The following is a 24,878-nucleotide window of genomic DNA, read 5'->3' on the forward strand; positions in this document are numbered from 1 at the left end:
GTCTGAGAAGCACAGCAGAGCTGGCATCCACTCTGGATGCCCCTGGATGCCTCTTACCCTGATGATGTTCTGAGCTGCAATCTATGATTGCTACAATTTTTGTGGGATTTTGGTTGGTTGGCTTGGCATTTTTGTGTTTTTTTTTTTTTTTTTTTTTTGGTTTGTTTCCATCTGTTCGCTCAGAGCCTGGCAGTTCTGAGTAGCCCAATCATCCTCACCCCAGCTCCCACTAGTGGCAAACTCTGGAATGACTGACTTGTCCTTCATTCAGTGTGTAGCTCAGGCACCAGCCCAGCCTCTGATGTAGGGACTCTGGCCATTAGACCACTGTCGCTCAACCCAGCTCCTGTGGCTCAGGAAAGCTAATTCTTCTGGCCGACTGTGTGGTGTGGTGAAATTGTTGTGGCATGGTGTAAGAGAGATGGGAGAGCAAAGAGGTGATATGTTACCAGAGACATAAGCAATGATTTTACTTACTTAATTCATTCACCCATCTCCAAGAGGGCACTTTGGAAGACACCTCTCCAACCACCTAATTGTCATCTCTCTCCCCTCTTTTCTTCTTATAAATCCTCAGACTAGATCAAAGAAAAAGCTTTTCTTTTCCTTCCATGACATCTTATTTTTCTTCCTTCTGATTTACCAAATAGCAGATAGTCTCTTCCCAACTTGGGAAAAATTATGTGAGCTGAGACACTTGAGCTCAGACGGAATCAGGGAAATCTTATCTCAAGATGAAAGCCTAGCTTGCCATATTTGGTCTAGAAATCCACACCTTAGGGCCTTTGTACTAATTGTTTCTTCTGATCATTGCATAATTATATATCTATCTCCCTTTAGGGAAGTGAATGAGTAGAACCAATGAGGGTAACATTTTTTTGGTTTTTGCTTTATACAGTTGAGCAAAATATGAAAGCATTTTAAGCATTTTGCAACATTATGCCTCCATTATATAGGCCATACAGAACTCTGGGGGTGGGGCAACTCATTCTTCCTGCAGAATCCCACATCTCCCTTAATATCATCACCATCCATCCATCAAGATAGTTGTACCACAACGTAGGAGTCATGCTTAAATCATCTTTTTCTATATCCTTTACATACAATCAGTTAACAGTCCTTTTATGTCTAAATTTAAAATATCTCTAGAATCCTACCATCTCTCACCATCTATTCAGCTCCCATGGAAGTCTAGCCATTAGCTTCTGTTTCTCCCCTTAACTTCTATCTTCCTCTCACTAATTGTGAATGCAGCACCCTTATGATTTTTGAAACAGTGAATGAAAACGATATATCCAATAATATCTCTCCCTTAATAAAACCATTTAATGGCCGCACATTACAATGAAAATCCAACTCCTTCACGTGGTTTGTAAGATCATAGATGATCTCAGCTCAGGACACCATTTGGGTTTCATGTCCTACCAATTCCTCTTTGTTTATTACACTTAGGCGCACTGGCCTTTCTCTATCCCTAGGACACGTTAACCTCATTCTTGTCTTAGGACCTTTGCATGCTCTGTTCTTCTGCCTGGAACACCACGGCCTAACTGACTCTCCTTTCAACATTGATGTCCGAGCTCAAATGTCACCTTCTCAGGAGGAACCACTTTAATACTGCATGTTAGACATCCCTCTTTGTTATTCACCATGCTATTATTGTTTTAACTTAAAAAAAATTCATACCAATCTCTGGAATCAACTTATTACATACTTGCATGTTTATCATTGCCTATTTATCATCCATCTCCTAAATCTCCCCAACAAGTAAAATTTCTAATATCAGTGACTTTGTTTTTCACCTTTATATTCCCAGCACCTAGAACAATACCTTGGTATTCAAATATATTTCTTAAATAAATGAATGAATGGATGAATGAGTGAATGAATGAATGCTGGCATGGGCATGGTAGGAAGGAGATTTACACATTGCTGTGTGTGGTTTCAGGAAAGTTAGCTCTAATACATATCAGGAGTCTTAAAATGCCCAAATCCTTTGGTCAAAAAGTCTCTTATGGTAATCCTATCCTATGATGTTTACCATAGCATTATTTACAACATAAAACAATGAAAAAAAATTTAACAAATATCCAGTATTTGGGGAATGGGTCATCTATATGGTATTAATATATGCACTTGAAATAATAAAGATTCTCTTATTTTTATGATATAACTTTTTAAAATGGAATATTTTCTGATATGTAGTAACAAAAAAGCATACCAAAGTATACACCTCTTTGATGGCAAAGGTTTTTTCTCCCTTCTTGATCCTTTCTAAATTTTCCAAATTTTCTAAAATATACCTGAGCTATTTTGTTAATAAACAATCTTAAACAGACATATATTTAGTTAAACAATGTAAAAGGAATAAAGAATCAATACAAGTCTCAATCAGTTAAAAATGGCATTAATTTTTTCTAAACTCACTCTTTCTAAGTACAATACTACATGGATGGGTGTTTACTTATATTTAACTTCACTATATTTTAATCACCCTCACAATGTTATCCGTCCTGTGAAGTTGTTTTGACTTGGGTGTTAACACAATGTCCTAAATCATATATGAGATACTTCATGATTCAAAATGTATGTATGTTTGAAGATGCATAGTAAAGACTATAACTTCTCTAAAAAATTACTAAATGAGCTTCTAACTTTACCAAATCATAGATATGTACTAGTAATTTTAACAAGAACTGTAAATTCTCCATTCCTGTTCAAATTAAAATCTCTTTGGTCTACTAACAAATTTAAGTCTTCTAAACAGGACTTTCTTCTCCAAATAAAATGATTCTTGGTGTTAATGGAAATGTATGATTGTTACAACAGACTGCAAATATATGGCTGCAGGCAGAAACAGAATTATAATGAATATCTGATGACTTGCGGTAACTGGAGACGTTTTGAGAACTCACCCATTAAGAGAATGAAATACAAATATAACCATGCACGCTTGAAACAAAGCAAAGGCTGTATGACAGATTTGATTCAATACTTTCAGTGAAATTTTATCACATTTATATACACACAAAAAATATTTCAAAAAGGGCTATAGGTGATTGAAGGGCCATGGAAAAACCAGACTTTATTAGCTAAATGTTAAAGCAGGTTAAACATTTGATGTTTCCATCATTTCACACTCAGTTAGGCCAGGCTAAGAGTCATTAAAAATGCTGAGTTTGCTGTATTTTTCTCATATCAAATAATTCAGTTCAATCTCCTCTGCTGAATGCTTGCTTTATGCCAGGCCTCATGCTGAGTACTAAGAACAGGAAGATGCATACATCCTGATCTCTGCCAAACCTTGAGGAGATAAACTATAAGGAACCAAATGTATATTCATTTTGAAAACAAACTTCATAATAAGTCTGAGTATTAGAATTCTCTTGTCAGCAGCCACAATAGCTAAAGTGCTAAACATACACATTTACTATGGAGTAAATACTCCATAGGCACCTCAGACTAGAAACAGCTGGCAGCTTCAGGCTGTTTGTTTCAAAATGAATTGAAGGCTCGTAATCAGAACTAGTGAGGAGATTACTGATAGGGTAAGTATTTACGTACTTGCATAAGAATAAGCTTTCTTTCAAATCTAGGGCCATTTAAGTGGTGTTGGTATGCAATTGAATTCTAGAAAACATTTGTTGGTATTTCTTAAACTTGGTCAGGCAGGAAATCCGTAAAAGACATCTACTTGAAATACATGTTTATTAAACATGCATAACTGGTGAAAAAGGAAAGTTCTATAAAAACAAGACCTGACAATGCTGTTGGTTTTGTATGATTATTAAGGAAATAAACCTGTACTCGCTTTCTATGCTTGTTTCTAGGTCTTAGACTTGATCGCACCTCTTTGTAACACTGGTATTCCAAGGAGAGTCCTCAGTATCCTCTGTCCACAATGCAGAACTAAAGTGCGAGGCTACAAGTCCAATACCTCATTTAGCCACTGACTCTTGTTCAGACAAGTTATCTTACTGCTACAAGCATAAGCAAAACAGTAAAATGGCAAGGAATCTATAAATGTGTGTTAATTTCTGCATTTGTGGATTAGTTGATGTACTGATACACCTCTTGTTTGCTGAAAGGGTTAAAGTAGGTCAAAATGAAGATAACAATGCCTTCCTTCCTTGCAGTGGTGGCTCCTGACTTTCTTTATGGGTTCAGAGGTGGCAACCTCTGCTTAGGGTGTCTGTACAGCGCTTCACGTACATTTAAGAAAATGTCAGTAGCCCTTATCAAAGAATGGGGAATGGGATGATAAAGATTATATTGTAATCGAAGCCCCATAAACCCTACTTTCCAGGGTGAGGAAGAAAGAAAGATCATCTGATTGTCCAGCAGGAGCTACTTTCTTTGCTGTGGGTCGCCAGAAGCTAGAGAAGGGGGCAGGAGCCTTCTAGAAGCAGGGTTTTGTCACTCAGAATCTGAACTGGAGTCTCAGTAAAGAACAACAAGCACCACTTTGCAGTAGCCATTCTGAATTTAACAGCGACAGTTTGGAGGCTGCAAATTCAGAGGTCTGACTTTGAACATGCGTTTGTTTATTGGCACAGAGCTAGCACCATACATTTAGTTACAAAGCACAACGGAGCAAATCTAGATTAATATAAGAATCCATATTTTGTTCTTCCTATGCTATATGTCACACGTCTGAGTGAGACCCTAACAAGAGCAAGAATTAAGAATAGGTCAGAAGAACATCTGCTCTGCTTATTTTGATTACGTGGGCAGGCAAAGGAATTTGCTTTTATAACACCAAAATAACTTGGAATGCGGCAAAAATAAATGCACCTTCTGTCTCGTGGAATGTTATTACAGTACGACGCTTTGTGAATGCTTGGTGGCATTTTCAAACAGTTTTTGTTCCCCTCATTTCTTTCTCAGCTCCATAATGCAATCCTCATGGTTTGAGCACTAGACTTCAAATGAGACATCTATTCAGAGCATGTTCAGACAAAACGAGTGGTTTCCTTAGTGATGGGAACTATGTGAAAGCGCTCAGCACAGCCCGTCCGTCCAGGCTTCTTCCAGCACTGCAGTCCACACATAGGCTCTCAGTGAGCATTATACAGCTGGGGAGCACCCCCAGAGTCTAAAATAGCTAAAACACTGACTATTCATTGCATTTCTAATAAAACATACCCTTTATAGAAGGTTAAGGATGTAAGAAGTACTCTTACTATTGCGGGTTAATGTACTCATGTTTTGCATCATGTCTACGGAATGGAAAGAAAGATAAGGGATTTCACAAAAGAGACACATTTTGTTCCTTCATTTGAATGTATTTTAAAACATTTTCTTACCTTAAAGCCTAAGCTTGCCTTATTCCTTTTCTGTCTATGCCTAAAGTCTGCTGCTTCTGATTTTCCAGTTTTCTGCATAGCAGTCATCTTTGATAAAGATTTGAAATTCTGTTGTTAGGGAAAGGTGTAAATTTTGCCTTTTGATAGTCTCAAATATATTTTTAAAAATAAAATAGTAAATTAGTTTTATGTATAGCAATGTTGAAGTTTTATGGAGCTGTGTCTATTTATCCATTGACTTATCCACTTCCAGGCCAACACAACAATTAGAAAAAGAGCTGGCTTCTCTAATACAACTGTCATTAATCTTAAATATTGACTCTAAAAGGCAGCCAAATACAGACACTATCCTAGAGTAATAAAAGCCAACATGAAAACTTTTAAAAAATTATCTGAGTTGATATAATGCTTGCTTTTGAGGATACTTGTTTATAGGTATCGCCACAATACGATGAAATCATCCGGTTAGGAAGACAGGAATGCAGTCAAAGATTCTGAAGTGAGAAAAGTGAGATACAGCTAAATTACTGTTAGCATTCTGCTATGAATGTGCTGTGTCAATCTGGTTACAAATAAGCAAATACAAGAAGCACAAGCTGTTCTGTAAACATGCAAAGAAGAAGCGAATGAGAGCCTCAGAAGATACCTAGAGGCAAGAAGATAGTTTTAGGAGTGTTGGCTTTGGAGCTCGACCTGTATTCCAGCCCTAGTTCCTCGCTGCCTCGATGACTGCAAACGTTTACCAACCTCTCTGAACCTCAGTTTCATCTTCTGTGAAAAGGGGCAGGTGCCTGAATGTCTCACAGCATTGTAAGAATAAAACTGAACCTATGCAGAGTTAACCACACTTCAGTGTCTTGCACATAGTTAACTCTCAATGAATATTATTCATTATTATTCTAGGTACTTTTATTATCTCAGCACACATAATTTCCACATGTGTAGAGTGACGTATTGCAAATTCTGATCTATTCCCTTGTGTTTTGTGGAGAGCTCAAGGAAAATCATTTGTATTTCCTTAACCAACAACAATAATAGATATAACAACAGGCTTCCCTGGTGGTGCAGTGGTAAACAATCCGCCTACCAATGCAGGGGACATGGGTTCGAGCCTTGGTCCGGGGAGATCCCACATGCCACAGAGCGACTAAGCCTGTGTGCCACAACTACTGAGCCCACGTGCCACAACTACGGAAGGCCACACGCCTAGAGCCCGTGCTCCGCAACAAGAGAAGCCAATGCAATGAGAAGCCCGTGCACCACAACCAAGAGTAGCCCCCGCTCACTGCAACTAGAGAAAGCCTGCATGTGCAGCAACAAAGACCCAATGCAGCCAAAAATAAATAAATTAAATAATAATAGATATAACAACGATATTAAATTTGCTATCAAAAAGAATATTACATCCCTGTCATTGATAGGTGTGAGCTCTTCTTTTTCTCCGCCCCCCCCAAGAAATTGTGATGGATTCCTCCTCTTGGTTCATATTCGCACAGCGGTTCTCTATGTAATTAAGAGTAGATAACTCTGACCCATTAGCAGTGGATTATGGCTTAACTGTCTCACACAAGAACCAAAGAATAACTCTGCTCTCATTTATACATGGCTACACATCCACAATTATAGATTTAAAGACTTAACGCTGCTGTGCTTAAACACTTTTGCAATTTTACTTTCTTATCCATTGAACCTCTATTCAAATTTCACTCAACCATTTATTCAATAATACATTCTGAGCAATTATTTTGTACTATGGGCCCAGCGGCAGAGCACTAAACCCAGCCTCTTTTGGCAGGGGACAAATTTGTCACAAGAAGGAATATTTAAAGTGAGCGTTAAAGGTGAACCATGGGAGGCAGTCTTGCTAAAGGAAGTTGTGTGCCTGACTGTGTTACAGGTGGCAAGCTCTCCAAGTGTCCTGGATGGAATCAGCAAAGACACAGAGGAGAGAAAAGCCAGCATGGTGCTTGAAGAGCAACAAACGCTGTACATGACTGGAGAACAATGCGACCAGTAAAGAGTATCTGGATCCAAGAGGCAGGTTACAGAAGGACCTCAACGCTAAGGAGCTTGGAATAATATTCTGTTTGTGATGAGAAACAAATTGGTTTTTTTGCAGAATGGACTACAGGGAATGAGAATGGAAGCAGGCAAGTTTGGAATGATTGCAGCGACCAGGGCAAGACAGGCTTGAAGGCCTGATAGAGAACGTGATTTAAGAAAATTTGAGAGTAAAATCGGCAGAATTTAGCAAACGGTTGAATGAAGGCTATAAGAGAGAAGGAGGCTCAAAGATCCTGGTCTCCTCCAGGTAACTGGGTACTGCTACTACAACTAAAATAAATTTTTTTAAAAAGGGGGGGACTTCCCTGGTGGCGCAGTGGTTAGGAATCCACCTGCCAATGCAGGGGATGTGGGTTCGAGCCCTGGTCCGGGAAGATCTCACATGCCACAGAGCAACTAAGCCCGTGTGCCACAACTACTGAGCCTGCGCTCTAGAGCCTGTGAGCCACAACTACTGAGCCCATGCGCCACAACTACTGAAGCCTGTGCGCCTAGAGCCCATGCTCCACAACAAGAGAAGCCACCGTGATGAGATGCCTGTGCACTGCAATGAAGAGTAGCCCCCGCTTGCCACAACTAGAGAAAGCCTGCGCACAGCAATGAAAACCCGATGCAGCCATAAATAAATAAATAAGTAAGTAAGCAAGCAAGTAAAGTTGCTAAAAAAAAAAAAGAAAGAAAGAAAAATCACTTTAGAGACAAGCTTAAGACGTCAGTTTTAGACATGGAGAGTATGAAGTGCCCGTGCTCATGCAAGTAGAGACATTTATCAGACAGTCTGAGGAGCCTATCTAAATGGATATGGAGGAAGTATTTGCAAGAGCAGGGATATACATTGGAGAGTAATGAATATATAAGTAGAAGAGATTATATTATCTAGGAGAATATGAAGAGCAGAGGCAAAAGACGAAACCTAGGATAAATATTTAAAAGGTAGATGAGCCCACAATGACAGCAGAATGAATGTGTAGGCAAGCATGAGCATGACTGGGAGGCTTTGATGTACAAGAACCAAGTTGGGAGGGCACTGATGAGATTCCAAAGGGAAATTTTGGTAGCATGGCTAGAGCAGAAGCCAGAAAAACATGAGCTGGAAAAGTAAGTAGAAAGTGATGATGAAGTAATCTCAAATGCTGATAGCTCTCTTGAGAAAATTCTATGAGGAGGACAGATATAGAGTGACAGAGTAGGATTAAAGGTTAAGAGAATGTTGTTATTAATTTAGTATGAGTAAGAATTAAGCATGTCTATGAACTTCATGGCAATTTGTCAATTACAGGGTGGAATGGGGATAAAGGCTTCTAGAAACGAATTCCTGTGAACACAGAAGTAGATGAATTTGAGGGAAAAAAGGGAGGGCTGTAGAGAGAAAAAGTCTCATCCTTTAAGACTACAAAAGAAAGATAATGATGAGTGTGGATAAAGAGTCATCAGTATGTTGCAAGGTTGTGAAATAAAGGGAGTTCACACCTCCAGGCCTGAGTTCAATGAAACTAAAATCAATGGCATGTTCCTAAGAATATTCAGAGAATGACAAGGGATGCTGAAGAGGCTGCAAAATTTGGAGTCCTCTCTGAAGATAACTGGATAAAGAGCTGACTTAGGACAAATACAAGAATGGGAGGCCACTGCTGAAGACCCAGCTGAAACAGGACACTCTGCACTTACTATGATTTCCTCCACGACCAATTTACCTCTTGGAGACAAGAGCAGAGAACAATCATGGTGTTGTTCAGAGGTTCTGACTGGGCAGGTATGGTGGGAGACCAGAGCAAGAGACCCAAGGTGACTGAATGGTGAGTAGTTTAGATGATCAACCTTGGTGGGTAGGAAAGGAAGAGAGATAAGAATGACTAGGAGAGAAATGGCCTCAGAAGATCTGAGGTCTCTATGGTGTCAAAAAGCAGACATAGGAGGAGCACAGCTCTAAAAGAGCCAGATAGATAGAACTTTAATGGTAGAAAGCAGGACACTCAAGTTCAAGATTTCCAAGGTAGAATAATTCCAGTTACCAACATCATCAATGGAGCATACCTGGGAGTGGGTTTTTGAAATGCAGGGAAAGTGAAAGTTATTTTCATTTAAGGAGATTTAATAATTTGGGGCTGGTTTTATGCTGAAAAATTTAAATCTCCCAGTATTTTAGCAGCAGCCTGGGTGGAAAAGCATATCATTTTCCAGATATCAAGACAGGACTCTAGGGCTTCACTGGTGGCACAGTGGTTAAGAATCCACCTGCCAATGCAGGGGACACGGGTTTGAGCCCTGGTCCGGGGCTGATGGTTTGAGCCGTGGTTCAAGCTCTTTTCGATCCCTGATCCCACATGCCGTGGAGCAACTAAGCCCGTGAGCCACAGCTACTGAGCCTGTGTACCACAACTACTGAAGCCCGCATGCCTAGAGCCCGTGCTCTGCAACAAGAGAAGCCACCGCAATAAGATGCCCACGCACCACAACGAAGAGTAGCCCCTGCTCACCGCAACTAGAGAAAGGCCACACGCAGCAATGAAGACACAACGCAGCCAAAAATAAATAAATAAATTTATTTTTTTAAAAAAAAGACAGGCCTCTACTGAGAAGTAGGTGAGTGATAGCCAACTGGGCAGGTAAGGAATGGTGTGCACCTTACAGAAGAGCTAATAATTAGTGGCTTGATATTGGTACTGGGAAGCCAGAGGAGGTGCAGAAACATGATCCTCCATCAATATGCACACATATGCATGTGCACACACACATACACACACACAGCCCTGAGGGGTGGGAAAATGAGTGGTCTCCAAGCAGAGATGGCCATAAAAATAATCAAGTCCCGAAAGGAGATTAGATTTCAGCTGAAGCAGGAAATAGAAGAAGAGGTCTGGGATATCATTGAAAGGATGGGAAATCTGCTTACAAAAGAAAAATAGAAAAAGCGGAAAGAATTGGGAGGATTTGTGTAGAATTAAGCATACAGCAGCTGGATGATGGTATGCAAGAGGGTGCTGGAGCCGTGTTATCTGTGACGAGAAAAGTACGTGGAATGAGAGGCAGGGTGAGGAGAGGCCTACCTCATATAAGGATGAGTCTCAGAGAGTGACTTGCTGAGAATCCAACAGATGGCGAAGGTTACAGAACTTTGATCTCAGTTAAAGGCTATTCACAGTTCAGAGGACCGGAGGGAGGACATGGTTCAGGCCAGGCAGGGGCTCCAGTGCCCACCCTGTCTGACTCTTAACACTTCCAGGGAGGACACAAGGTGTTCAGCGGGTCCTCAACCACTGGCACTGTGGCTACTGATGGCAGGAAGCATAGCCTGACTGGCTGTCCAACACTGCCATGCTGAGGAAAAGCGTTAAGTGTGTGCTCCATGGACACTGCTCTAAGTTTCATTTGATAACCACGTGACACTTAGCACAGTGAGTGGTTCCAGACTCAAGCTTGGGAGTCAGATTGATGTGGATTCCAACCCTGGCTGAGCCATTCACAAGCCATGTTATCATAGGGAGTGAAGAAATCTGCTTCCTCTTTATCTGTAAAAGGAGGAAACAGTATCTGCTTACAAACTAACTCTAAGACACTAAAGAGACGCTGTAAGCAAAGCGCTTATTTAGCTCAGCATCTGGTAGACAGCACTCCATAAATAGTATCTAATATTATGAAGTCCTTATTGCTTACCTAGTGGACACCTTCCTTTTCCTGGGGAACTTCTCCTTGTCCTCTACCCTTTAATTTGGGCAGGGATGACAGAATAGTGCTTTATCCAGGAATAAACATGTGGCCCAAGTAGGAATTCCCTCCAAATTTTTCACATTGGAACTAAGAGAAAGGGATAGTCTCCCTGGTGGTAAAATTGCGAGATGAAGAACATGAGAGCTGTTGGTGGTCATGCTGTCAGACATGTAAAGAAAGCTGACCAGCAGTAGAAGAGAATAAACCCAATACTCCAAGAAAAGCAGACACAGGAGAACAGAAAAAGAATCTCCTGGCATCATGTGAGTTCACGGCCAATCTGTCTCTGAGGTCCAGTTTCTCTCCCGCCCATATTATTGTTGCATGTAAGACTACACTACCCTGCCCATAACCCCACCTTGTAACTTGAGCTGGTTTAAACCTAAGCTAATTTTAACCTAAGCTAGTTAAAATAGCATTTGTCTCCCTGGCAGCCAAAAGTATCTTGATTAACACACACACTTAGTATGAACAGCTACTAACAGTTTTAAAATAGAAGACACTGGCAGGGACAGTCTCGTAATTCCTTGAAGAATTCTCTATACACACTCAGAGGTCAACAAATGCCACCGATAGACAAAACTCGAATTCTGTCAGGCAAAGTCTGCACATTTATCCACCTGCATTTGACTAGATTTCACTACTTCTTATATTACTCAGAACTTCTTTTACCCTCCCCAGCTCCTGAATCAGAAACCAGCTGATGAACAGGCCAAATCCAAAGAGAGCCAGGCCTGACTTAAATATACAGAGTGATAATAAATGAAGCAGTAACTGTCAAAAATAAATAAGTATGGAGTGTCCAGAATCTGCTCAGAACTACCTTTACCTGCTCATCTTATCAACTCATTTCTGAAAATATTCTAAAGACCAAAGGTTGGAGTAGAATCCGCCGCCCCAAATAGTCCTAGTAGAATAGAGTAGGATTATAAGATAGAGTTGAAGAAAATTGTAAGATTTAAAGCTGAAAATTCAGCAGTGGCATCAGTATAAGAAGTAACTACAAGAATCTCCCATCTCTTCCGCCATCGTTGCTAGTTGTAGTAAATGGCTTTCATTCCTGAAAACACCTTCCCTACCCTAAAAGGAATAACTCTGCGAACAATCACTAAAAGATCAGACACAGAACTTTGGCTCTGGGCCTCCTGTATGCTCCATCAATGAAGGAAGAGAACCAGATGAGAATGATAACAGTCACCTTTGTTCTCCCATTTAGTAGAAGTCAAGCAAAAGTGACATAAAATATTCATGAAAATTCAAACAACTCTTTAACCTCTATGGTGCAATATAAAAGGATGCCTAAATATTTTACTGACAAAAAAAGCTTGTTTTCTCTGGCTCAGAAATCACTGCCTTGATCTCCTGCTTAGACATAAAAAACTGATAACTTTCATTAGCCCACCTTACAAAATAACTCATGTAAAAGCAAGAAAATACCAGCAGATTTTGCCTAAGAATATTGCACAAAGTGTTATCTCATGCCATGTTGGTTCTTAATTTTTGCCTAGAATTCTTTATTTATTTATTTTTTTTTTTGTGGTACGCGGGCCTCTCACTGCCGTGGCCTCTCCCGCCGCGGAGCACAGGCTCTGGATGCGCAGGCCCAGCAGCCATGGCTCACGGGCCGAGCTGCTCCTCAGCATGTGGCATCCTCCCGGACCAGGGCACGAACCCACATCCCCCGCATCGGCAGGCAGACTCTCAACCACTGCGCCACCAGGGAAGACCCTGCCTAGAATTCTTATGAACCTACCTGCCATTTGGTTCTTGGAGTTTAATTTTTGCCTAGAACTTACATGAATCTTAGTAGTTATATGAACACAACTGCATTTAACATGTACTAATCAAAGAATAGCAAAAGAGGAAGAAGCTAAGTCAAGAGACACTCTATTCTCCCATAAATAACAGCTCTCTTATGAATAGTCTCATGTGTAACTGATCTGACAAAATCTACCACCTTGAGAGGCAGATTTTTTATTAACTAAGCAATTCTCTGATTTTACTCAAATGCTTGGAAGAAAACCAGCACACGCGTGAGAGTAGTAAATTATTCCTTCAGTCACATGATGGGGTTTAATTAATCAAACATTGACCTTTTAATATGTAAAATTCACTACTGAATATACAAAGCAAATAGGACATATTTTCTGCCTTCAAGTTGCTTACTATTTAGGCACAAATAAACCATAAAAGATAATATGTATTAGAGTGAGAGAAATACAATAATAAAAGGTAAATTTAAATTATGATAAAATAAGGAAATACTTATCTCACTGAGATGGAGGGGGGCTTCTTAAAAGATGGGATTTTTGAGCAGAAGCCTTGTAGACCTGATACACTTAAGAAGAAATAAACTGTGAAGAATCCAACAGACAAGATTTGTTCAGGAAATGATAAGGCATTTGATGTAGCTGAGGGATGGGATGTGAAATAGGAATACAGAGAATGACTGGACAGCGATATGGGAAACATATCAGAGTCAGTGTAGCACAGTGGTTACAAGTGTTAGCCTTAGACTCAGACAGACTTTGGTTTGATTGCTGACTCCACTAATAAGCAACTAAGTGAGTTTTTGCACACTCAGCCCTCAGTTTTCTGATCTGTAAAATGAGACTAATGGTTACCTGGTATTCTAATAGGGAGGACTGAATGATACAGTTCATGAAAAACTCTTAACAGACCACTTGGCACAAGACAAGAACTCAATAAATGGTGTCTACTATTATTACTGTTGTGTTTCGATTTAAATTATTATATCATAGATAGAATTGAAATTAAGTTAAGAAAGTTAGATGTTTTACTAAACAAAACAGCTCCAGGTATAGAAGTAAAATTTTACCCCAAAAGAAATTCATATCTTTTTTTCAAAAATAGCTATTATTTCTGATTATAAAAATACATATTGACTGCAGAAAGTCTGAGAAGCATAAAAAGAAAATTAAAAACCACCCATTATCATGTGGAGAAGAGGGAACCCTCTTACACTATTGGTGGGAATGTAAATTGGTGCAGCCACTATCGAGAACAATATGGAGGTTCCTTAAAAAACTAAAAATAGAATTACCATATGACCCAGCAAGCCCACTCCTGGGCATATAGCCAGAAAAGATGAAAACTCTAATATGAAAAGATACATGCACTCAGTGTCCATAGAAGTACTGTTTACAATAGCCAAGACATGGAAGCAAACTAAATGTCCATCAACAGATGAATGGATAAAGAAGATGTGGTGTGTATATATATATATATATATATATATATATATATATACACACACACACACACACACAATGGAATATACTCAGCTGTAAAAGAATGAAATAATGCCATTTGCAGCAACATGGATGGACCAAGAGATCATCATACTTAGTTAAGCAGAGAAAGACAAATATCATATGATATCACTTAAATGTGGAATCTAAAAGAATGATATAAATGAATTTATTTACAAAACATAAATAGACCCACAGACATAGAAAACAAACTTATGGTTACCGAAGGGAAAAGGGTTGAGGAGGGATAAATTAGGAATTTGGGATTAACAGATATATACCACTATATATAAAATAAACTACAAGGTCCTACTGTATAGCACAGGGAACTATAGTCAATATCTTGTAATAATCTATAATGGAAAATAATCTGAAAAAGAATACACACACACAGAACTGAATCACTTCACTTTGCTGTACACCTGAAACTAACACAGCATTTCAGCTATGCTTCAATTTAAAAAAATGATGTCATATACAGGTCAGCACTTTATCAAAAACAAAACCAAAAACGAAAAACAACCATTATCCCATCAAAGATAACTACTACCAATAGTTTAGAATATTTTCTTTTTCTTTCTTTTTTTTTTTTGAGGTACGCGGGCCTCTCACTGTTGTGGCCTCTCACTGTTGTGGAGCACAGGCTCCGGACGCACAGGCTCAGCAGCCATGGTTCACGGGCCCAGCCGCTCCGCGGCATGTGGGATCTTCTCAGACCAGAGCACGAACCCGTGTCCCCTGCATCGGCAGGCGGACTCTCAACCACTGCACCACCAGGGAAGCCCCATATTTTCTTTTTTGATAGATTTCTTTCCAGTTATTCCTGTGCAACCTATGAACTACCTATCTGGCTACTTACTTATCTATTTACCTGTATATATTTTCTAAAAATGTACTTTACTATTTCACTATTTTTTACATGGCTAGAGAAGAAGTTAAAGTCAATCCTCTGAAAGGGAAGACAAAAGGGATGAGCAGAGAGAAGCCGAGATGAGAGACAATTTTAGACTTAGAGAAAGACAAGGAGGACGAGAGGGAAGAAGAGAGGAATCTGAGGAAGAGACAGAAAGACAGAGATTTATCTCCTTGACTTCTGACATCTTTCTCATTTTTGGTTGTGAATTTCCTCAAGGGGTGAAATTACTTTTGTCCTTCAACTGGAGTCATATCCTGTATTAAAAAACAAGACCTAGGGCTTCCCTGGTGGCGCAGTGGTTGAAAGTCTGCCTGCCATGCAGGGGATGCGGGTTCATGCCCTGGTCCGGGAAGATCCCACATGCCGCGGAGTGGCTGGGCCCGTGAGCCATGACCTCTGAGCCTGCACGTCCGGAGCCTGTGCTCCTCAACGGGGTATGCCACAGCAGTGAGAGGCCCGTGTACCGCAAAAAAAACCAAGACCTATAGTTAAATAAGGATCTCATTTTTTTTTTCCAATTCTACTTTTCAAAACTCCCTTGAAAAAGAAAATGAGAACACTGCTCCAACTTGCTTTAGTTCAACATTCTAACAAACAGCCAAGGTTCCTCACTTTACATCCTGTTTCTAACTTACGAGCAAATCTGGCATCAGAATCAGACGAGGACGGACAGTGCCACTGAAGATCTTCTCAGTTCAGTGTCAGCCCCTCTTCATCAGTGGCCATTCACATGTATTTAACATGTCAGTTCATCTTTCTAACCAGGCACTGCATCTCTTCAGAGCTCTATTTCCCAAATGGTGCCAGCAATAAAAATTCTGTCATTAACACTGAACCAACAGTAACTATATAAAAACATCCACTGTCGAGTGCATAAAATTTATTCCTTTTTTAAAATAGTATTTTTATTTTTAGCATCCCTTGGTGCTGACTACATTTAATTGGTTGACTCAGTCATCAATCAAGCATTCGCTTATTTTACAAATGAATACTGAGTGCCCTGTGCAGTAAAAAGAGCCTTGGCTCTGTAGGCAGACCAAACTGAGTTCAAATTTTAGCTCCATTATTTAATAGTTTTGGGACACTGGGCAAGTAACTTAATTTCTCTGAGCCAATGTTTCTACACTGTCAAATGGGGATAAAAATATCTATCTTATTAAGATGTTGTGAAGATCAAATAATTTTTAAAACAAACAGTATGCAACAAATGTTTTTTTCTCCATGTTTTTACATGCTATAGATATTAAAGATGATTAAGACACAGACACCTCTCCCCCATGCAGGAGAATCTTAGAGACTAAAAAGGGTCAAATTACAGAAACTGTTGTAATATATTAAAAAAAAGTGATAAGTGATAGCAGGGATAAAGAATGCTAGCGTGGGTCAAATGAGAGCTCCTATCTTGTTAGAGGATCAGAGAAGATTCCACAGGGGAAGCAGCATGTGAACTGAACTAACTTATTTCAGAGTATGTAGACAAAGTGAGAGGCAGGGACTTAGAATGGAAGGTAGAAAGGAAACCCCAAACAAAGGGGATAGTTGGAACAAATGACGATATGATGACAATGACAATGATAATAATGAAAATAATAGTGATGTCAAACATTCATTCAAGCTTACTATGTTCCAGGTACTTTTCTAAGCTTTTAAATATATTAACTACTTTAATCCTCAAAACAATCCTAGGAGGAAACTGAGATGCAGAGATGTTAAGTTCTTGCTGAGGGTCACAAAGGTAGAAAATGGCAAGGTAAGCGTTCAAACCCAGGTTGTCTGTCCCCAGAACCTGCACTCTGACCCACTACCCAGACTACTTCTCTAACAAAAGTGCAGAGGCAAACACTGCCTAGGATTCCACGAAACAGCAATAAACCTTCACAAATGAGTAGCTTTAACTTCAACCACAAATACATATTTATTGCACCCTTATATTTTCTTATTTGATGATCCAGGCAGAACTCTTTCAACATAATTTAAGGGCTGTAATTACTCATTTATGGTTAAAAATCATTTCAATACATTTTCATTAGAACTGAGTACTCATTCAGGAAACCCTGCAGATATTTATTACGAGGCAGCTGACATGCACATCCATGTAATACACTGTATTTGCAATGGATTCTAAAGGAAAAAAAAAACTTGGAAAGAAGAAGAAAAGGGAAGGAGGAAAAGAAGAAAAAGCAGAGACCTATCAATCATAAGAGGGTGATATAGCGGAAAAATCTTGGAAGACCTGTGGGGTTCTAGTCTTGCTCTCTCTGACCAGCTGTGTGCACATATCACGTTTCTTGAACTTTTAGGACTCAGGGCATTAGAGTTTTAAGACTTTGTTTCTCATTTGATGACCATTCACAATTGTACTAATTCAAAAGCCCCCAAATCCTCATCCTGTCACAATTTAATGTCTTCACATGGTACTTTATTATATAGATATGATAATTAAATAAGTTCTTAACATATTTTTTGGAGGGCTACCTTTCATTACTAACAAATGATTGACCTGATGCAAAAGTAAAAAATCACCTGAAACATATACTGCTTCTACTCAGCTGCTGGTGCTCTTGTATCAAAAGGAAACTACAGCCAAAGAACAAAACCCTCACTCTTTTTATCCAAAGGCAGAGTTATTTTCTCTCTCACATTGAAATCTCATTTCTAATGTTCCATGATATTAAATTTATAAAAATGAGTATGAAATCTTTTGAATTTATCATGTGCCTACACCAAAAGGACAATTGCAAGAAAAGCTATCTCATCTCCCATATGCCAGAAAGAGGTAATCACAGGAAGTTAAAACAACTTCCTATGATAGAGCATAAGGTAGCATTTAAAATATTCCACTCTCACGGAATTAAAACTTAGATTTTTATATGATTTCTGAAAGAGACTGAAATTTATAATATTAGTTATGACTGTTGGTTTCATTTATAAACCAAGAAAGTAGTTTAATCATCTATCTGTTTGATTATCACCACTTCCTTTCATTATGGGAGTCCATTATAATTGGTTTGATAACTGGATTTGTCAATTATACAGTCAACACCAATCAACCACAATGAAATGCTTAAGGAACCAATGGTATAAAACTAAAATTCCTTTTTCACGTAGTTATCACAATTTTAATATAATTCTTCCATATGCGGAAATAAAAATCTGCCAGTGGTGAAATTATTTGGAATAGGCAAGAAATTGGCGCTGGAGAGAGTAAGATTGGGTGAGTTACTATTATCACAAGTACATTAAAGTAAATGTAGACACAGCGCATCACAACGTTCCCGACACTGGATCGTAGGTGCCTAACACGGTGTAAGCGCTAGAGTGTCTAGTAAAGAAGAAACTCTTTCTTTCTTTCTTTCTTTCTTTCTTTCTTTCTTTCTTTCTTTCTTTCTTCCTTCTTCCTTCCTTCCTTCCTTTCTTTCTTTCTTTCTTTCTTTCTTTCTTTCTTTCTTTCTTTCTTTCTTTCTTTCTTTCTTTCTTTCTTTCTTTCTTTCTTATTAGTTTCTGCTTTATAACAAAGTGAATCAGTCATACGTATACATCTGTTCCCATATCCCTTCCCTCTTGTGTCTCCCTCCCTCCCACCCTCCCTATCCCACCCCTGCAGGCGGTCACAAAGCACCCAGCTGATCTCCCTGGGCTATGCGGCTGCTTCCCACTATCTATCTACCTTACGTTTGGTAGTGTATATATGTCCATGCCTCTCTCTCGCTTTGTTACAGCTTACCCTTCCCCCTCCCCATATCCTCAAGTCCATTCTCAAGTAGGTCTGTGTCTTTATTCCTGTTTTACCCCTAGGTTAGAAGAAACTCTTACGGTAGCATTCTGAAACAAGTGTTACTAGGTTAAACAAGATACTACTTATGTCTTGAACTTATTTTTATTCAAAAGGTTAAGAACCATTTGAATAAAGTTTTATAAAAGAAAAAAATAAAGCATTTGGGAACATTTTAAAGAAAACCACAGAGAGAAAACATTTAGTATTTAGAAACAAAACTGGTATTATGATTATAATAAATGTAAACTCTTGGTCTATATCATTTCAATAAATACTTAAGGAATAATTATATGTGAATGTTTTTTTCCCCTCCCCAAGTAAATCCAGTAACATGAAAACGCCATTTCTTTTTACTCCACTAGAGGGTAGTCTCTCAAAACCAGGGCTGGAGTCATGAATCCAGCCTGTTTTTGACCTGTTGATAAATTAATCCTCATGTTCCGTCCTTTTCAACAAGATGTTTCTCTAGGATGCTAATTAAGGTTGTAAAACATGCATTTTTTAAAATTGCTGCCTATTTACTCACAGGTGTCCTTGCAGAAACATACATCACTATGCTTTTCTGTGTTTCTTTTCAAATTTCTGATAATTCAGTGGGTGTTTTGCATGTGGTGTATATAGTATATTTTCCTGGTAAATATAAATTCTGAGTTAATAGGTCTAAGAACAAAGAGAAATCATTTTCTTGAGGGTTTAATTTTATTGCAGGTGAAATTCTTCCCCAGAGTTAGTAAAGCATGCACCCTAACACACACACACAGATACCCACTAACACCCTGACACACGTACCCATTCATATGTGGCTGGCAAATTAATTTCATCACATAAGGAGAAGTGAGTGAATGTTAACTGGAAAAATATATTTTTTAAAAATACTCTCTTAATATGCAATGTTGTGAATTATAGAGAAGCAAATATATGCTTAATTTAAAAAACTGGTCAGTCCAGGTAAGAAATGTCATTGCTTTAAAAACAAACAAAAAAAGTGTTATTAAACAACAAGCACATATGCTAAATTAAGTAGGACCTACAAAAAACCAAATGCCACTCAAACAGTTTTAAGCCGCTCTGCTTAAATAATACAGCCCTTGGTGAACTTCACAGAGAAGGAGTCGGAAGCTCTGCATCCCTCCCAGGTGCTTTTAATATTTGGGAAATCCTTATTAGTAATGTGCCCTGCTATTTTCAGAGAGAAAACACAGTTTCTCTGAATGACTGAGAATCCAAAAATGGGAAAACTTGTCAAAAATTCCTCCCCCTCAAAAAAAGGAAGGAAGAAGGGAGGGGGGAAGGAGGGAGGGAGGGAGGGAGGGAAGGAAGGGAGGAAAAAAGGGAGAAAAGAAGGAGGGAAGGAAGGGAATGATACCTAGGAAAATAAGCAAGGCTGTTCCACTTATTTGTATCCTAAGTAGCAGTGTCATAGAACAGACAGGTTGTTTCAGCCAACCAGACGGGAGCAGCTGCGAGCGCTACATCTTGGCAGTCCGAAGCGATTGGCCCCTCTCTGGGGAGTGGAGGGTGTTCAGTTATTAATGACCGCTGAGCAGGCAGCACCATGTCAGTGTGACAACTGATCGGGTGAACGATGCACCACTAACCACCATGGAAACAAGGAGAAATAAAGCCAGCTCCCAGGATCTCTCCTCACTGGACTGAGGGCTTCAGCCTGCCGACTGAGAGAAAGAGTTCCAGGAAAAAGAAGGAATCCTAGCTGTAGCCTCCCGCCTTCGTTTACATTTTAGAATACAGAGATAAGATTGCTTGCATGTGTGCATATCTATAGTACACGTTTGTGTATACTTTAGTACACACACGTATGCACCTATTTACACCCGGGCAAGAACACAACCATGTGATTATAGCAACTAAGGAACTGAGGAATCCAGCACGCAGGGACACAGAAGGTGGTGTAGCACAGAAACCGCTTTTACAGGGTAAGTTTGAAATATGCATTTCTATATAGATACGCTCTATTTCTTGTTTAGTGGATGCTCTTTTTTTTTTTTTTTACACCTAAATTCTCCTCTGATGTTCTCTTCTGGTCTGAGTTCTGAGAGCAGTTTTCTTTCCATTTCATTTTTGAGAGGCAATTCAAATGCAAAAGCCCTCCGGCTCTGTGTATGCCTAGCTGTGTTTGTGGGATTCTCCAACATGAATTTTACTAGCTTGAACGCCCATCAGAGGATGTGAGTGGGAGAGAAAAAGCAGTGCTGGGGTGGGGGGGAGGAGGAGAGAAAGGAGGGACAGAGAAGATGAGGGGACAGTGGGAGAGAAGACCAGAGGAGAAAAGGAGAGGGAGAGGGGGCGAGGGAATTTTGCTTTTTCTTCACAGTACTTGTAATGAAAAGCAGATCACACATCATTCTGTGTTTTGAAAACAACCTCCCAAATGGGGCATTTTTCTCCCTTTCACCTAGTGGTTGGAGATTTAACACAAATGCTGCTGTATGTCAAGAGCCAGAACCACTAAGCAGAGTGGCAGAATAAGCATATCACAAACAGTTATTGAATTTCTGCCAGGCTACATCTTACAGATTGGGGTAAATGACTTCCCTTTAATAACATCCCCTCGCTGGTCTGAAGGGACAGTGCAAATGTCTGATTGCTGCTTATGCAGCTGCAACCCTAGGTAAGAGTATCCCATGAACCAGAAGACTTCTAATCTTTTTTGGTAATTAACAGTATCACAGCAGGATGGCTTTAAAATACATTTCCTATTTAAGAAGATTGTTTGTTCAAACCAGCGGCTATATTCCCTTTGCTGTTACTGAGCTAGAAGGCTTAATTCTCCTCTAATTTATTCATTTTTAACAATATGTCCTTGTTTCCGTGCATCTAATTTTCGTGAAAGCAAGCGAGGAGAATGAGTCGAACCTTCCTCATTTAGTGAAAAGGGGACAATGTGAAAAAAAAAAAAAAGGATTCAAAATATCTATCTAGAAAGCAGTGTGCCCTGGCACTATAAATACTGTTTATACCCTATATTTCTCCTCATTAGCCTCAGAAGCAATGTCTTTGAGACAGAATTACTCTCAGTAAACTATGAGCATCTATGCAGCGATGATTCATGGTATACAGTGTGGGTTAATTTATACTTCCAGTCGTGTGAAAGGAAGCCAGCTACTTAGAATATGCTTTCAAACAGACAACGTCAATTGAGGATGTTCATGGAAACATTGACGACCCCCTTTAATGGATCCTGTAAAGATATTAAAACAAACCAAGTATTTACATTTCATCTTTTGCAGCTCCCTCCTCCTTTCCTTTAGGTCAACTAACCAAATAGTTAATGGAGACGGCTTCTTTCGAACTGCACGTTATTTTTTTCTACAACTGTAATTTCAGAGTTTTTATTGGTTTTCTAGTTTATAAATATGAGCCAAAACCAAGAGACAGTAACCAGCCACTTAGACCCTGCCACTTTCCCATAAATGTGTCAAAAAATGAGTCACTTTACAATATGTAATGTAAGAGGTCAATTAATTCCAGGGACCTTTGTAAATGATGACAATAAAGCAGCTCTGACAATATGCCATGGGCTTCGATTTTCCCTCTGTAAAATGAACAAGTTTAAGAAGAGGTTTCCTGCTCAGAGTGAAAAATGAAAGGTGCTGAAGCATTCGCTCAAAATATTGGCAAGTTTGTTCGCTCTGCCTCAAACGCCACACGCAATCTATAGGAAAACAAAATGATTCATTACAAGGAGGAAAAGGTCTATTTGCTCTTCTGCTATTCATTAGAAGTATGCCTTCTGTCACAGAACAGATGTGATATTTTTGAGGTACCTCCTAAGTTCCTAGCCAAGAGAAAAAGCTTGAAGCAGATATTCAACCTCCGGATTTCAAACTCCTGTATAATGTAGCATTGCAGTATTGATTTCAGTTTTCCCTAGACCTTTTCTGGGGAAACTTTCCATACCAAACACACACATTCTTAAATCCTACCCAACCTATTTTAAAATTGCAATCAATGACACCTAAGAACAGTGGATTCACTCTTTAACCTTGGTAAAGCTCACATACATATTTTGTGGATTACAGAGATCAATACTGTGCCCACTTGAGTCTGAGAAATACAATCACTCCAGAACCCTGGGGTTGTCACTCATTGTGTGCCAGGGAGTTTGGTGATCTGATCAGCATCTACCAATGCCAGATGATGGACATATGAGCGTGCCTGCAAGACTTAACCACAGTCTCCCCCAATCATGAAGCTATACCAGAAATAATAGCTTTCTGGCAAGACAAGCTTCAAAGAACCATGTTTTCAGAGTGTTGCTTTTCACAGGGAACATGCTTAGTTAGAATGCTGATTAGTAGGTGGAATTTTTTTCTTTGGTTATTGTTGCTGCTGTTAATAGCTTAAAAACAGTGATATCAGCTTTCTAGCCCAGCAATTTATGGACTTATGAAAATAGTAATCAACTTATAATTCACTAACTGTATTTTATTATTTTTGATCTTTTTTACACCTACTCCTTTTTTTTTTTTGGCCACAAGATGGGTTCAATGTTTTACTTTCTTCCCCCAACTCTGAATTTTTTCTGGTGCAAAATGCCTATGTAAAATGACACTGTGATATTTATTACAAAATAATTATGTTGATGAGAAAGGTTTGTAATCTGAATTTAAAAATAACACTTATGTAAGTTAAATAGTATTACTTAATTAGCAGCCCCTGAAGATGGTCACAGATGAGACATCTGTTGGGGAATCTGAAGGAGATCATTTAAAAGGAAGCTAATAGCATGCTAAAAAATGAGTCCCACTTCTAGCCTCAGTGAGGATACCCCCGAAGAATGATTTAAAATAATGTAGCTCCAGCCAATCTGGAGAAACACTGGACACATCTGCAGCCACTTATAATGTTCCATGGAGATCTGGTTCTGAGGGTGTAATCACTTATGTATCACTCCTTGGTCCCATGCAACTAAATAAAGCAGGTAAATATGGGCAATAGATCAGTATATCTTGTCAGGGCTGCCAAAAGTAAAGCTCTTTTATGCTGGCTGCGAGAGCAGCACTTAGGAAAGCTTCCCAGCGTAGCAACTGAACACAGGTCCCACGCACTGTACAGTGCATGCCTCCCTGGCTCTCTTCTGATGAAGTGATGTCTGGTTGGACACTTAGCAAGTAGTACATGACAGCAATCATTCCCTCGGCCACAAAGTAAAAGGAAATCAAACTTCATATAAAGAAAGTAGGTGGTGCCAGAGGACAGAAAAAGTAACACAGAGAAATATAAATGTTTCTTTAACCTGATGGGAGGGGTAGAAATAGATCTCAGTTGGCGCTATTTAGAAGTCATTAAGTCAAGGGGAGCAGAGATGACAAGATGTTCCTCTCAAATTTTGTGAAGAAATGCAGTGCCCACTGGGCCATCTACTGTATTTGCATAATTGTCATATTTGTATATAACTGTTTGCTACTATGTTAATTTATCTTTAGGTTGTGATGAGGGAGGGCTAGTTTTTAAGGTGCCATTCATAAAAGCACATTACACAACCTCAGCGTGAGGAAATGAAGAAGGGGAAGAGATTTTCGTATAATAATAGAATTTTAGGATTGAATGGGACCTTTGGTAAATGGTCTAATATGCTCGTTTTTTACTGGGGAAGAAACTGAGGCCCAAAGGGTTTAACATCTTTACCCCAAATCACCCAGCTCTTTATTGGAGGCCTAGGGTGCTCCCTCCAGCAGTCTGTTAAAGGTCTGCCTGCTCACTCTTCCAAAGATAATATTCTTTAATAAGTTAAAGAAAAGACACATAGGTATATGCAAAAAAAAAAAAAAACTTAAGGAGGTGTTTATCCAGATAATCAAGCACTCTAAAAGTAA

At 39.2% G+C, this 24,878-nt stretch overlaps 2 protein-coding genes across 2 annotated transcripts in view; one reads left to right on the forward strand and one right to left on the reverse strand.

The window, feature by feature from the left end:
* Window positions 1–24,878, reverse strand: part of IMMP2L (inner mitochondrial membrane peptidase subunit 2) — a 903,124-nt gene that overhangs the window by 414,130 nt on the left and 464,116 nt on the right. The window lies entirely within an intron of this gene.
* Window positions 20,380–24,878, forward strand: part of LRRN3 (leucine rich repeat neuronal 3) — a 38,064-nt gene continuing 33,565 nt past the window's right edge. Inside the window, exon 1 of the mRNA XM_081244026.1 lies at window positions 20,380–20,975. The gene's annotated coding sequence lies outside the window, so the exon portion shown is untranslated. The remainder of the gene's footprint in view (window positions 20,976–24,878) is intronic.

Source organism: Mesoplodon bidens (assembly GCF_964165515.1).
Source record: "Mesoplodon bidens genome assembly, chromosome: 9".
In the NCBI taxonomy this organism is placed as follows: Eukaryota; Metazoa; Chordata; class Mammalia; order Artiodactyla; family Ziphiidae; genus Mesoplodon; species Mesoplodon bidens.